The sequence below is a fragment of the Physcomitrium patens genome, chromosome 20 (genome assembly GCF_059467195.1).
Source record: "Physcomitrium patens ecotype Gransden chromosome 20, ASM5946719v1, whole genome shotgun sequence".
NCBI lineage: Eukaryota > Viridiplantae > Streptophyta > Bryopsida > Funariales > Funariaceae > Physcomitrium > Physcomitrium patens.
In genome coordinates this window covers 15,426,331-15,443,820 of record NC_143429.1, presented here as the reverse complement: position 1 = coordinate 15,443,820, position 17,490 = coordinate 15,426,331, and the positions used below count along the sequence as shown (strand labels likewise).

At 27.1% G+C, this 17,490-nt stretch overlaps 1 pseudogene across 1 annotated transcript; it reads left to right on the top strand.

The window, feature by feature from the left end:
- The first annotated feature begins 5,464 nt into the window (after nt 1-5,464).
- LOC112273552 (uncharacterized) lies at nt 5,465-6,534 on the top strand (annotated as a pseudogene). Its single transcript, XR_002967060.3, has one exon. The product of XR_002967060.3 is annotated as an uncharacterized LOC112273552 (transcript).
- The last annotated feature ends 10,956 nt before the right edge of the window (nt 6,535-17,490 follow it).

The following is a 17,490-nucleotide window of genomic DNA, read 5'->3' as shown; positions in this document are numbered from 1 at the left end:
TGAAACCATAATCTTAAATTTATCATTTTTTAACATTAAGAATCCTAGACATGTTTTAGATAAATTAATTTTACATTAAAATATTTTATTTTTTAAAATCCATAATATGAAATTTTTTGAGATTTGATTGTTGGTACAATCTATTTTAGTAGTACTTTGGGTCTTACAATTATTAGTAATTTAAAAAAATTGGCCAATCTTTGCATAAAGAGAATATAGTTTTAAGAAAAAATATTAATTAAAACCTGAAATTTTATGAAAAAATCCAATTATCCAAAAATAAAAATAAAATAAAATCTATAGAGATTAAAATGAAAAAATAAATAAAGAAAATACAGAAATAAATCTAGCTTATTTTTTAACACACTAATTTGCTTGTGTAAGCTATAATGTTGGTTCTAGCTTGCCAAAAATATGCATGAGATTGAAAATTTCTATCCACAATAGTGCCAAAAAATAAAATATTATCTTTTTTGTTCTTATTTGGAATTTTAGCCCTTAATATTGACTAAAAAAATTGAGTAATATCTTATTATGTGCTTGTACAAAATCTATTTTTAAAATCAAAATAATTAACTTGAAGACTTGGCTCAATATATAAATTTTTAGATTACTATAATATTATGTAGAATATACCATAGAAAAAAAAAATAGTCTAAATTAATAATTTCTAATAGAAATTTTTGGAGTGTTTTCAATAAAGTCTTAGTATGTAATTTATAAATGGAATTAAGTAATGTAATAAATCCTTAATTTTTTAATAATTTTTAGTTTCAGATTTATTTTTTACTAATATGAATAGTAATACTATGATTTTTTTCAAAATTCTTTTAAAAAATAAACTTTGAATTACTTCTAAGTTAATTATATCAACAAAATCTTTAAATATTTTGAAAAGATGATAGGAAAAAAGATTCCAAATTATTTTTCTTACCTTTGAATATAAATAATTTATTAAAAAAGGAGAAGAAGAAAAAATACTTTAGTATTAAAAATTATTAAAAACTTCAATTATGGTTGTTCCATTCTCTTAAAAAAAAAGGTACAATTGAATTAACTATACATCAAGACTAATAAGAGGGAGTAGTTTTCAAAAAAATAAAAACATTAGCAATGTAATTTGATAAAGATTTAATCTTAGCACCTACCCAAAAAAAATGTGTACTTCTACTATCATAGATTCTAAGTATATCAAGAAACCTACACAATTATTAGCAAAACCTTATGGCAACAATTGTCATATTGCATGTCTTGTTGGATTGAGGTTGTTTCTATATTGAAGTGCTCCCAATGTTGTTGATTGTTGTTGTTGTCCTTTTGAACTCAAATACTTTTGTAGGTTTTTTGTATTTGTATTTTGACCATGAAAGAATTATTGCCTCTTTTTATGCTAGTCTTACTTTGATATTCTTAACATAAATGACCATTTTAACCCTAACCCAGGCTAAATCTAAAATGCATGTCTATTATTTTATCTTGAAATCCAAAATTAATATCCAAATAAAAACTACTACTCTTACTAATTGTCATTCCAACATTCACAATCACACACCTAATTTTAGTACCAACAATGTTGCAAGTTCCAAAGATTGTCTAAGTTGTGTGAGGCATGACATTCTACCATGCTTGCAAGCATTCGACAATAGTGATGGCTTAAAAATCACACCACCCATAAATGAAGTTCCAAAAAAGTCTAATAATTATAATGTTTAAAAAGAAAATTTGTAACTTGCAAACTATTATGTGGCCCTTTTGTATTAAGATGTGGCTCTAGGATCAAAAGTACTAGTTGACCCGAAGTGTTGTATCATCTAGGTAGCGATGTTTACTAAATCCAGTGCACGGCGAGCAGCAGCGAATGACGCATCCCGAGAAGCCGCCACCGAGAACTCTATCTTGTAACCCTCTCGAAGCTTTACCTCGAGACTAACTCGATTTTTCTTCTTGTTCCACGATTTGGATCTTTCTCTGATCTAGAATTTCCGTTTCTGAAACAAATTATACATTCCTAACAACAATTTCCGCCGCGTTCCGGGGCCATAGTGATGCGAATTGGAGGCCTGAAGTTTAAGGGAGGTGAAGAGAGAAATTAGACGAGATTGGGATCAGCGGGGTGCAAAATCGGACCCTAGGCAATGTGCGCGAGGTTTCCTATTCTCGCATTATTGATGTATGTTTCCTTCTCGTTGGATGGTGTGTATCCGCATCGTGTAATTCTAGAGAGGAAGGCGGCGCAGAACTTAGACCATGTACATCTAAGTGCTATGGGAATTTGTCGATGCATCTTTTCGACATGGATTGCGTAATGCGGTGTGAACAATTAAGGTATTAAAAAAATTGTCTATTGTGTATTGGACCGACTTTCAGAAGAGTCTTCTCCACTTACTAAGGTTTCGTATAATGTCCGAACTCCGCTAATAATAATTACTTTCGGGAGTGCTTATCCTTAGTTTTGACTGATGGTTAGCTCACTATGCAACCCTCCAACAATACTTCTTTCTGTAAACCTCGAAAATTTCCTGCAACTGGAAAATCTCATACAAACTTTATAATTCGTGTTTGTTTTACTGATCACCAATTCATGAACATTTATTGAACACATGTGCACTGATGAGAATATAACCGTGTGGATTCAGGATGAGGAGATTTCAAATGAGGGATCTGCGTTTGGAATCTTGCCAGCAGATGTGGTAGGAAGTGCCCGATCTCCAAAACTATTTTGGCTAATCTCCTGTGGCATTTTCGGTAAATAGGTCTTTCTGCTCTTCGTACTATCCCCTGAATCGAAGTTCATTAGGTTTGTCTTAGGTGACATTTCTGTAATCCTTCTGAAAATTCCTTTCTTAACTTCATTGAAAGATTTTGGAGGTCTTTATACTTGGAGGAGGTGAAGGTGAGAGGATACAAGTTTTAAAACTTTCGATTGGCTGAAATCTAGAGGCCTCTCAATTTCTGCCTATCAAATGATTCAAACTTGCGGCCTCTCACCTTGTCCGGTAAGAATATAGACCCTTAGTACATGACATTGCTAATTCGAAGTGATACGTGCATTGTGTTATGAAGACCTGGAATTACTTGGTTTTTAACGGTATTTTACACATTTTCTCATTCATCTTGAAGCCAGCGTTGGAAGTACAAGGAATAATGTATTAGAAATGTAGTATAACTATCATCTTTGTGAGGTTACTACTCCTCTCATGAGCTAAGCTTAGATATTTGATTTACTCCATTAACAGGCTACCGCAAGTAAAGGTGAAGACTTTCTCGAAGCACCAGTATCTCGCAGCAAACATCCTGCAGAACAGGCAACTCTCATCATTCTTACTGCTGGCAGAAAGGTGCACTGGTTTTTGAATGTTCTTCACATTTCTAGTTTTTTTTAGTGTTTGAAATGAAACAAAAATAGAGTTTCTTTACACACTAAATCTTTCTACCTCCACTTACTACATTAAAGTGGCGGGTAGGGACAAGGGGACAAAAGACTATATTTCCCAAATGAAAATCTACATGCACATTCATATGCAAGTCTCTAAGTTGGATGAAGTCTTGCAGAATCAATGATGAAAGGACCATCAATGATTGTTGGAAAATATCCAACAGCACTTTTTTTTTCTTTTCTTTTCATAAAATCAATAAAACCAGTTATACAAGTGGCTCTGGCTTTAGAAAAAGAATTTACACAATCACCCTTTGTTATTGTTATTGTAGGCTATGATGGGCAGTCTGGGGATTTTATAAGTGTGTTTATTAGTAATATTATAAGAATTAGTATTAAAGAGGTCTACGAATATATTTTTAATGTGAATTTTGATGTTTTTTTTTGCAAGACTTTGATGGATTATTTCAAACAAAAGTAATTTTGCAACCATAATTTGGTCTATATCACCAGAAAATATTTTTAAAAATCAAACTCAAAATTACTAATATTTAAAACTATTTTTTTATACAATAATAAAATTAAAATAATCTTATAAAAAGATAATAGAAGGTTATAAAATATCTAATAATAAGATTCTATTATGTATTTGTAAGGTATAAAATAAATTCCACTTCTTTCTTTAAAACCACACTAATATGCAAGTGGAAATGTCAATTATGACACATCAAATACTTCACCAACTCAAAAAAAAACTTGTATAGATTTTTACATGTCATATACATATTATAACAGAAAAATATCATAATTGGTATTTTTTTAGATATTAAAATAGAAAAAAATAATTCCAATAAATTTTATTTTTATTTTTATTTAGAAATATGTACAATATTTAAATATGCCATGTAATGCAAATTACAATACTTAAATATCATTGAATCTAATGAAAAGATCATTAATTTTTTGATTAGTTTTTATATTTATTTCTACTACTAATGACAACTTATACTTATGATATGATAACAGTGATTATATTTCTTATAAATAAAAATTTGACAGAAAATATTATTAAAAAAAAAAAAAAAAAAAAAACACTATAAACTATGGTTGTTAGTTTAAATTACTCAAGCAATTTAGATCCAATAAACGTTATAAAAACAAAGTAAAAACATATGCATTAAAATGCCAAGATTTCATAACTTTTTAATCTATTTAAAGCATTTGTGAAATATTAATAATTAAAATATTAAAATAATATAATGATTAGAGAAAAGATTATTTTTTCTATATATTATTCAAAAATTAAAGTAGATTCTTTCATCTTACCACATCAAACAATGCACACTTCATTAAAGCTATTGTAGTTCAAAATATTATAAAATAATAAAAATGATCTAATTGGAGTTTCAAACTCATAAATCTCTCAATTCCACTTGTCCATACATTAAAAACAATTGCGAGCATGTAATCTACAATACCCAGAAGCCTACTTTTGAATATATATATATATATATATATGTAGTTATTTCCTATTATCAATGTATGCAAATGGCATGTGTGAAAATAACATTTATCGTAAATATTATAAGATTTACTTGTCTAAAGTAAACTGTTACAAACTTGTCAAACATTATTTTGTATTATCAAAAAATTCGTATCGTATAAACGGACATGTTCAAACTTTCCTTTTAAGTCACTTCGAATATAACCCCACATTTTCTTCGGCACATGAAGAAGACCAAGTTCATCCCCCCCTGATACCCCCATTCTCCTCCAGGCACATTCTGCTCCCGAATCTGCCACATTCCTCTCCGGAATCGTCGAACAGGTCCCATCCATCAATGGACGAAGACCAAAATACATTCATCAAACATTCATTTCTTTGGCTGGTTCGAAAATATCTGGAGCATGGAGTCCCATCGAGTCAGACACACCATACGGCGAAGGGAACTTGTTCTTGCACGTGCGAACGGGATTGAGAACGTGGGAACATCATGGACTGCCGGACACCGCACGTTCTCCCCGGTCACAGGTAACCACGAATGTGCGGAGACTCGTGCCCGTGGTAATTGGACATCGAAGTTCACAATGTGGTCTGTGTGATTTCCTGAGTTTATCAGTTTGCTTCCTTTGCTGCTGCAGTGCAACTTTGAGCTTTGCACCTTTGGTCGATTGATCGATTTTGTCGTTGAGGAAGCTTTTCAAAAACCGCGGTAATGGCTTTGAAGCTTGGCGATGCAGCGCCTTCGTTCGTGGCCGATTCCACTCACGGCAAGATCGATTTCCACCAGTACATTACTGGTTCGTGGGCAATTCTCTTCTCCCACCCGAACGACTTCACTCCTGTTTGCACTACCGAGCTCGGAGCCGTCGGGAAGTTTTTGCCGGAGTTTGAGAAGCGGGGGGTTAAGGTGATCGCGTTATCGTGCAACGATGTGGAGTCGCACAAGGGTTGGATTGCGGACATTGAGAGCTTCACCCCAGGGGCGAAAGTAAGCTACCCTATCTTGGCCGATCCGACGCGGGAGCTCGCTGTGAAGTTTGGGATGCTGGACCCTGATGAAATTGATGCCAAGGGCATTCCGTTGACGGCGAGGGCAGTGTATGTTTTCGGTCCTGACAAGAAGCTGAAGCTGTCGATCTTGTACCCTGCCACCACCGGGCGGAACTTCAATGAGGTTTTGCGTGTGATCGACTCGCTTCAGCTCACTGCGAATTACAGCGTTGCGACTCCTGTGAACTGGAATCAGGGAGACAAGTGTATGGTTGTGCCGTCCCTCTCTAACGATGCCGCTACGGCGAAGTTCCCGAAGGGTTTCGAGACAGTGGAAGTGCCTTCTGGAAAGAGCTACATTCGTCTCACTCCTCAGCCTAACGTAGATTGACGTGGTACAGATCTCGTGAAGGTATAGTCAAAATGGATTGATGTTCTTGTTGAATTGTAATGGCATCTGCAGGATGTGGATCCACCTGAGCGGGCATCTTGTAGGTCTTGGAATTTTGTCGATAATGTGAAGGTGTTCTTTATAACCCGGTTTTTTTTATAATGCTTTGTGTTACTTCTGGGGATCTAGTCACATTTGAACTTGGTGAAGGCGACTAGCTATTTTCTGTACCTCGATTTCAGTTAGTACCGATATTGCCATGTTACTTTGAAACCGTGTACGTACTTCATGCCCCAGCTGATTATGTAGTTCTTTTGTTAACATTCTTCCTTTCTCACAACGGAAACGGTGCTCTAATGAATAATTTAATAGCTCTTTGATTGTAGACCTATGCGGTACGTAAGCATGGTATTCAATTTGACCATTTTATCACGCCTGGTTTTCTACAGTAAGGCACCTCAATTTGTTGTGAAATAGTAGCAATCACGGCATTGTGATTAGCAATTCATTGAGGATCAAAAGATTAAACCATACCTAGGAGGATGCAGAGAGATGAACACGAATGCGAAACCCTCAGTTTCTGAATCTAGATGTATTCCTCCAGCCATGTACGTTGCAATCAAACACATGCCAGAACTGATGTCAAGAGTGACACTTCAGAGATTAAGTTTTATTTTCGACCTTGAACCGCCATTTCTTCTACTTTTTTAGTCGTGGTTCTATGCATGATAACAAAAAAAGTCATAACTGACGGTTGCTGTTGCAAAGGCTTTAGAATTGGAAGAACTGAATTTGTATAAATCATTCTAGAGATTAAAGACACTATTCATTGAACATTGTGATGGTATATATGATTTTTTAAGGCTGGGTGGATTTTGGTTTAGAGTGTATGTCGGGAAAGAAACTGAGTTCCAACCATATTTTTCTATGCACAGAAACTCTTGTGGTCAATGCTTGAAAAACATTCTTGTGGTTTCGTTAATATGTGTTCCAATGATCAGTATTATAAAATGTTGGTCAAATTACAGTAATTTTAGTTTATTGCGAAGAGTCAAGGAGATTATTCTTTTGTTCCAGGCAGATTAAGCGTTGGTTGGTGTTTAGGATGTAAGATAAATTTGTTGACAAAATACTAAATAAGTTGTTTGTTTGTTTTTTATTTGATTTTATTGTTTGTGAATTTTATTTTATTTTAAATATTGGATATTTAAGAGACGTTTATTATATCAGAAATGAAATGTCCATCTATTTCAATCCCAGTTATTTATTCATCTGCAGAATACACAATCAAATAAAGATTAAAATAGTACAAGAAAACAACACTTATTTTGCTTTAAATTCATTCTTTTGATTTGTTTTGTTTACTTTTTTTTCCATTTTTTTTTAATTAGTTATATGTTCTACTTGCTGAATATTTTGATAGTTCAATAAATTTACATAGAATCATATCTTATATTAAAATTAGATCTATCTATTTGTACTCAAGATTATTTCATCTTACATATTTACGTAATAATTTGTAAAATAAGAGAGTTTATTTTCTTAATTTTGTTTCATCATTTGTCTCATTAGAGTTTTTTTTAAGTAATTATTTTACAACCCTTAGGTTTTTGCTAAAATTGTCTAATTTTTCTTGCAAATAACTAGGAAAAAACAAAATTTAGATATTTTGTCAACACAAACCCTCACATAAAGATTTCAAATATTTTAAAATTCCTTAGAATTAAAAAGCAACATTTGAGACATATTTAATTCCTACAAGTTGTAGTTAAAATAAGTACAAAGTGCTAGGTTGACATTTCTAAGCATTGTGAGATTAAATAAACTCACAATTTATTATCTTACAAATTTAAGTTTTAAAAATCTTTAGTCTAGCTACACTATTTAATTATGCACTAATACTATATAACTATTGGTCTTAAATTGTGAAACAAAATCTAAGTATTTATTTATTTATTATTATATATATAACTTAGATTTATTTTCCAAAATACTTTAAAATTAAGAAAAAAATTATATTAAAATACATATAATTTTTTTTTAAAACATTGTATACACTAAGTATTCTACATATGCTAAATGCAGTTTTTTTTTTTTTTTTTTTGACTTGATGGCTGATTAGATTATGAATGGAAAAAAATAAAATTCGTCCATATTTACTTATTTTAAGATTCTAGTTAAAAAGGAAAAATTTCAAAAATGCCCCTGCAGTTTGCTGAAATATCAAACTCTATTACTCTATTCTTAATAATTGCAATTCTGCCCCTCATACCCCTGATAATATCTAACCTACCCCCAACCTTGATAACCTCTTATTCAGAGTCCAGATTTAATGCAAACTGGGCCTAAAGCTCGCTGCTCGCTGACAACTTGGTTTCCTACCAATCAATTCAATGAAGCATGCAATTTTAGTGTAACAAAACTCTACAGCAATGCAACAAAGAACAAGATCACAGCCAATTACAGATGTTGACGATTCAATGTCTGAAATGTAACAAGGTTTCATGTGAGCTCATGTAGAAGCAAACCAATTGGCAAAAAATCACCCTTGATGGACCTGATTTGTGCGTCAGTTTGTTGCAAATTGTTGTGTAAAATCATCTAGATTTTAGGGTGTTTTCAAATGGAGTTCTTGCATTGAAGCTCAACAGAGTTGCTACTCGTGAACTGTCTGCAACAAAGTCATGAAATATGAGCTTTGAAGGAGCACTGTCAATACTATTGGACTCGCACATTTGTCTTTAATATTCATGTTTTGACTATATGTAGTGGACATCCAGTGCCACCAGTTCTTCATTCTTTTTGTTCATGTTCTTTTCATGTGATTAAAAATAAATGGGATAAAACTCGTACTTCAAACCAATAATTTGAAAGTGTGTCCATTGTGACAATACAAAACATATTCTTCTTATTAGAGTTCAAGTAGAATTAATATTGACAATTTAGCTATTTATTTATATACATATATTTGAATATGGGTGGCAAATTGGATGGGTTGAATCCCGAGATTTGTTTTTGAAAAATATATAAAGTTATTACATGAATATAGCTTGTTTAATATTATAGTATATATGTCAATTTTGATGATTTTTCATGGAAGTAAACAAGTAAATCATATTGATTGTTGCAATGGAAAAGCATACTAGTATACAATATTAATACCAATATACAATTCTCAATACTTCATGCACAATCAATTTGTAACTACAAGAAGGATTAAGATTATAAAAGAAGAATGTTTTTAGGCATATATATTTTTTTGATTATAAGATAATTTTAAGCTAGACTTTATTTTTTTAGAACCAAATATCCAAAATATAATATTTATAAATTTATTTTCATAAAAAAATATTAAATATTATTTTTTCATGATCAATATTAATAAATGTTTTTAAAAATTTCTATACAATACTTTTAATAAAATAAAGTATTTTTTATTGAAGATTTATTATTAAGATACCATTGAAACTTTTATCCGTTTTTGTTTTTCTAAAAAACTATTGTACTTCTATCAATTTGATATATAATTTCTGAGTTCAAATGTCTATGCTATTATATCATAAACATTATATTCATATATCGAATGAGGTTTTGAAATTCATATACTGTTTTATTGTATATAGTATGAGTTCAAGATGATATATCATATTAGATTTTAAAAAATATATATATATATATATATATATATATACTCTTGAAATACGTTTAAGAGAAAAAGAAGTGATATTTTAATGTATAAATAAATAAATAAAATAATTCATTAATTACAACCTTATTACATTTCAAACATTGAATCATCATTATTTGTTGTTGTAGTTGGCTGTGATCCTATTCTATGTTGCATTGTTATAAAATTTTGTTACACTAAAATCACATGCTTCATTGCATTGAATGGTGGGAAACTAGGTTATCAGCAAGTAGCAGACATAGCAAGCAATGAGGAATGAGTAGCAGGCATGGCAAGCATTGAGCAGTGGTACTGTAGGCAAAGAATTTAGGACCATATGAGAAAACAAGCTCAATACCGTGCTGAAGTATACACAACACACACTTTGTGCCTAGTTTGCACTAAATGTGGATTCTGAATGAGAAGTTATCAGGGTCAGAGTAGATTAGATATTATCACGGGTATGAGGGGCAGTTTTGCGATTATAAGAATACATGGGTATTCTTGATATTTCAGCAAATTGCAAGGGCATTTTTTTAAAATTTCTTTAATTCTTCTTGTTTTTTTTTTTTTTTTTTTTTTTTTTTTAATTTGATTGAAATAAAAAAAGAATAATTTATTTTTAAAAAATTTATATGTAAAATATATAAAGGTCTTAAATTCTTGATTTTTAATTTATTTTTTATCCACTTCATAACCTAATTAATATCCAAGAGTAACATCTTGTGGCATTGTTAAAATTTAATAGTAGGTAATAGAAAAAATTATTACTTAATATGCATTTTTTTCAAAATGTGCATGCATTTTATAATTATATAAATTGGTTATTTTTACTTAATTTTAACAAGGCTTTTAGCCCTTTTTAGGCCAATCTTTGCAGGAGTCTTAGTTTGTCTTGATTTTAGTTTTTTTAAATTTTAAATTTAATGATCTTAATAATTAAAATTATAATTATATATATATATATATATATATATATATATATATTAGATCCAAATAATCAGTATGCATATTTAATATTTCATATTTTTACACAATAAATAGAATAAATTCTCTTACTTCTAACTTTAATTATTAATTCAAAAATTTTAAGGTTTTTAAAAAAAATTCTTATAATTTTATAAATATAATATTCAATAAGTAGTAATTTTTTATTTTAAAAATTTTATTCCTTTTAATAATTTTAAGTGCATAATTAGTTAGTTGATGCTTTGGTAATATATCTATCTTCTTTCTCATAAATATATTCTTCAAGGTCAAATATTAAATAAATAATTTGCTAATTTTTTTATTTTATTTTAATTTTTTTCTTAGCTTCTAGATATCTAAAATACATCATTTTTTTATTCTTCAGTTAATACTCTTTTAAGATCTTTGCATTAATCAATCAACTATTGAACTGTATAGTTTAAACTACAATATTATATGGATTATGGAATTTAATAGAAACAAGATGGCATTAACCATAATACACATTGTTTGCTTCTTTGCAATGGTTTCTAAATTTATTTTTTAATTCCAAAAGTCTATATAAGTAATTACTATTATTATTTAAAAATATTTATTAATATAGAATTTTATTTTTATAATTTCTAAAATTCTCTTTATATCAATTCTTGCATGTTTTAGTATAATTCATATAAGTATCAAAAACTAAAGTTGAAAATAAAAGAATTAATTAGATATTTTTATAAGAAATTTTTGGTTGTTATTGTGACTAGATTTTTTTTTTTTTTTTTTTAATAAGATATTGTTACTTATTAGTATTGTATCTTCAATGTTAAATTTATCTTTATTAAAAATAAATTACATAAAATATTTTTAATCACACAATATATATATATATATATATATATATATATATAGGATATTCATTTAATTTTAATTTTTTATATTTAAATTAAAATTTTAAATCAAGCTTTATTAATTTTTATCAATTAATTTTTGTTCTTCTTATAATTCCTTATATTACAAGATATTATAAATGTGGTAAATTTGATGTAGACCATGATTGGTAAATCAATGTATCAAAAATTAATTCTATATCTTTTTTAATTATATATTTTTAAATAATTAGCACACATTTGCAATGCTCTTTCTTTTGACATGCCTTGTAAATTCACAAAACTACAACATATATATATATATATATATATAAATATATTTTTTTATTTAATTCTCAAATTGTCAAAGCTTATTCTTATTTTATTCCAAATTTTGTAGTTACTATTGTTTTCATCTCTATCCAACTCTCTTCCCTTCTTTAACTTTTGTAAACTTGCTTCTAACATCTCAATCTTTATTCTCTCTCAAAAATTCTTCCATAACCTTTAAACTCAATGGCAGGCTATTACAAGCTTTTACAAATTTTTTTCCAATCTCAACCAGTTCATTTGGCAAATTTCATTGGCCTTAAAAATGAGTCATAAATAACTTCATATTTATTTCTTCATCATGTTCTTCAATATTTATTATATAAAATTTTTCACCACAATATTCTATTTTTTTTAAATCTTAAATTTCCTTAATCAATGTCCAACCATTACTAGCATATATGTCATCCACAGGCACAACATCTTGAATTTAACTTTAATTCTTCACATTATCAAAGACCAATATAATTTTATTTTCTATCAAGAATGATTTCAACATTTCTTGAATTTTTTTTTCATCTATTGTTCTAAAATATTGCAAGAAATTATATAACAATCACTACTACTTTCAAATGCATTCAACAAAGCATAAAGTATTGTATTTATTTTTTCAATAATCAATATTGTTTTTATTTCTTGTCTATTCCATCCATTCTAACAAGCTATGATACCTTTTCATTATTTGCACACTTTTTTTTCATTTTTGATGAATATTTTACTCTACCAAATAAATTTCCTTCAAATAAATCAACTTGCAATAAAATAATTCATCCATAAATCAACAAATAAAATAAAATAATGCACATACTATATTTTAACCTAGATTTACTAACTTGAGTTCATAATAAGACATCTATATATTATTATACTATAAAAAATACATATTAATATAAATACAATCAATGTATTTAACTTAATATATAATTACTTTAGTTTTTAATAAAAAATTTACCAAAAGAAATCTATTATATATATGCTACAATTCTATACTTTAATGAAACTATTTTTTTGATGCTCCAAAATATGATGTGTATTTAATATTAATTCTATTTTTTTATTTAGTAAATTTTATCTTTCACAAATATTTATAAACTTTAGAAAACATAATAGATTCAATTTTTAATATTCTTGGATGAATTCAATCAAGTCATCAAAATTTGAAGGTAATTTTGATCTATCATCTTTTTTAATTTTTTCTAACATTTCTTTCTTTATGCTAATATTACCAAATGGCTTGTATTCTTGAAAGGATTTTAGAACATATCATTGTAAATAAATAATCATCAGCTTTAAAATGACACATTATTATTGTTTGAAATTCATTTTTCATAACCACTTGAGCCATATAGTTTAGAGTATCACAAATTTGATTATTCTTTGTAGCTTTTGAAGTTCTTTCAACTTCAATCTTGATCCATCCAAATTCAATCATTTTTACAATAGCATATTGAATACTCCTATCTATAATTTGATTATACATATCAACCAAAATATTCCTAGGCATTAAATCACAATGCGCAATGTCCATATCATACAAATAACACATTCTTTTTGTAATTTTGTAATATCTATGCAAAAAATATAAGTTATGTATTTATTTCTTCTAATATATTGCCTAAATATTTTTGCATTAATTCCATATCCAAGTATAAATACTCTTTTTTATCCTTTTTAATAGAATATTTAATTCTTTCATTGGCATTTCCTTTTATTACAAAATAATAGGTTATTAAACCGAAATGGCTTAAAATTACTAGAAATGCTTACTTTTTAATGAAAATTTCATCAAAGTTAGCATCAATTTTTTTAATTGTACACAAAAATGCTAACTACTTTAATTTATAAACTTCTCTAAAAGCTTATTGATTTATGTGTTGTACAATTTCAAGATTATATATGTCTAGTAATAGTTTTAAATCTCCACGTGTTGTGTACTATGAGTCTTCTAATTTTTGTAGTAGATGCTTTGCTAATCCATAATATTCAATATATTTTATTTTTTTTTACTTACTGAGATAAATTTTTTTTATAGAAATTTAACATTATCTTTTATTTCATTTTATGTTGCAATATCAAAATTAACAAATATAATGTCTTCAAATTTGTTAGGATATTGCTTTGAAAACATATTATTTGCTATATAATAATAATATTTCAAATTCTATAGTAGTTTTCTAAGCGTTTCTTTGTTATTCAATTAAAACATAGTTTCTTTATACCAATTTTGTTTTTCATATTTTTCTATTAGATAATAATATTTATTTAATATAAAAATAATTAATTTAATAAAATCTAAATTATAATTTATTATTACTACAAGCCATTAGGTGGTCAAAAACCTTTGTAATATGCTTAAAGATCTTATATAAATTTGTACATTGATTTCAATTGAAGAAGCCTTTTTTCTTCAATAAAATCTTTAATATTTCAACACAAGCTTAACATTCTTTTTAAATATATCTACCAATACCTTTCATATTTGATATTTTTCCATTATCTTTTAAATAATCATTAAATTTTTCTATACTAGTTAAAAATCTTTATCTTCAAATTCATTGAAAAATTCTTTGTATCATAACATGAGGATCTTTAAATACATCCACCTTCTTTTTATTGAGTTAAAAAAAAACTTAAATTCCAAAAAAAATCTAAAATGATTATATCTTATATGCACATCAACCAGCTATACTATAAGTTCTTCTTGCAAGCTTTAATTAATATAACTTTCAACTATTAATATTTATTTATTTATTTATAATTCTACAAATTAATATATTATAAATAAATTTTATTTTACTATTAAATCTATTTTTTTTAAATTCCTAATATATTTTTTAATTTCAAATTTACACTTAAAAATTACATACACTATATTTACTTATTTAGATAATTATATTTATGTTTAATAGATTTAGTAGTATTAATGATAATGACTCCTTACCACATTCTTGTGATTTTTGACTTATCATAGAACAATATTTTTTTTCTTTGGGTCAAGCTTAAAAGTTTAATTTTTAATTTTAATTTTAAATAAATAATTTAAAATTTAAACTTGTGAATCTCATAAGCTATATTCAATAAATTAATTAACAATATCTATTTTTTTAGACCTAAAAGCACTTATCACATTGATTCATCACCACACTCTTAAAATTTCTAATTTTTCATCAAAAGTTCAATAAAACATAAGAAATAAAGATAATAAAAGCATCACATCTACACCAATTCAAAAATCCTATATCTATTCCTATGTTCATTCTTCTACATAGTTCAACCATGAAGCAAAAATACATCCTTCATTAAAAAAAAAAAATGATTACATCTACAATCAATTATGTGTTCTAAATCCGTAAATATATAACTTACAAAGAATCTTTTAATCTTATTTTATTTTCATTCTTTGCAAAGTATTAAGATTCTTTACTATTATTATAAAATTAATAAAATATAAAAAAAACTTAGTATTTTATTAATATATATAAACATAGAACTTATTAAAAATATCATAAAAAAATTAGATTCTAATATATAAAAATATTTTAGATGATAAAATAAATATTTTATATATTTTAAATAAATATTTTTTTTGTGATATAAAAATTTATATTTAATATAATTACTTATTTATATTCTATTCTCATCTAATTTTTTTAAAAAAAACTATATCCATTTACAATCAATACAACAAACTATTTACTTTCTCAATTCTAAAAACAACCAAAATTGCAAAAAAAATACTTCAAAAGAAAATAATAGCTACTTAGTCTTGCAAAAATTAATCTCACAAACTTGCACACACAATGCAATCGATCCAATCCACCACACCTTTACTAGACTACTCCTTTGTCTAATCAATTTTACACAATTTTCTATTCTTTTAGAAAAAGCAAGCAAGACAAAACAATCTTTGTTGACTACTTTGACAATGCCGCTACTTGCACTAAATAGAATAATGTCACAAGATATGGACATGTGTGTAAAAGTGAAGGTATGGACCTTTCAACAATTAGTAAGCAAGCCAAGTAATTGTGGTTGATGCTAAGTAAGGCTTAGATTTCTTAGATCTAATAATGCTCAGTATGAAAATGAGAGTGATTGGTGATACTCATTTGTAAGATAAATAAAATAGTAATAGAGACATCTATTGCATTAACATGGAAACATATAGCTATTATGAGTGGCTATGATTGTGCTAAAATCCTAAGGCTTGTTTTATGTAGAAACCTTTGTATAATGTTAAAGCTTAAAATAGACCTATATATCAATTATAAATAATTTCAAACCGCATCCAATTAAGATGGTCTTGTCAAAGTAAAAAATCCAAATTTATTCCATATAAAAAATAAAACCAAATATATTCTTTATGTCACAACTCAAAAACATAGATTTGATTTTAAATGTTTGGACATCACATATTGGTTGTTGTATCCCAAAGCAATATTCTTAGAGCACTTTGTCATCAAAGCAATGAAAAATATAGCAAGTGATTAAGACTCAAGTAAAAAATTAACTAACCAACTACCTAGCAAGGAACTAGAATAGTAATCAATAATAAGTTGAAAGAAAAAGACAAAAATTATAAATTTTTGTAGATATATTTATTTAAATTTAGAAAAAATTTAATAAAAATTTAATATCTTTGATAATTTGATATTATTAGACTATTTTTTTATATTTATGATATTGGTTCTTATGATTCTTTTTTGTTTTTTGTTTTTTGTTTTTTTTTATAAAACTAATAATTCTTATATAAATTTGATTGATATCTCTCTCTCTCTCTCTCTCTCTCTCTCTCTATATATATATATATATATATATATATCTTATTTATATTCAATTATTTTTTGAAATTCTAAAATTTTTAAATCTAATAAAAATTATTTATTATTATTATATTTTTATAAAAGTTAATAATCAAAGAAAACACTTGATCTTTTAAAGTACGACAAAAATGATTTTAATAATAATAAAAAAATACCTTAAATTTTTAATTATTCAAATTTTTATTAGTCTTTTGATTTCACAAATATTTTGAATTAATAAATCATGTTATGTCTTGGAGTATCCTATCTATTTACTTGAACTACTAAAAGGTGATCCTTCTTTTATAGTATGCAAAAAAGCTTTTAAGCCTACAAGTATGGCTTTGGCTATACTAGATTAATGGCTTTCTATAAAACTCTTAATAATGCTTTGAGAAATATCAAGTTTATGAGAAATCCAATCTATCAGAGGATTATACTTTTTTAGCTACAATAAACCTAAAATGGCCGAATTAGAGGAAAATCTAATTATATTAAAAATTATGCAACTATTATAACCATTTATTGCTATATTTATAAGAAGTATTTTATGAGTAATATCTCCAAAAGATAATGGACGGCCATTTATGATTTCTATATGTACGGA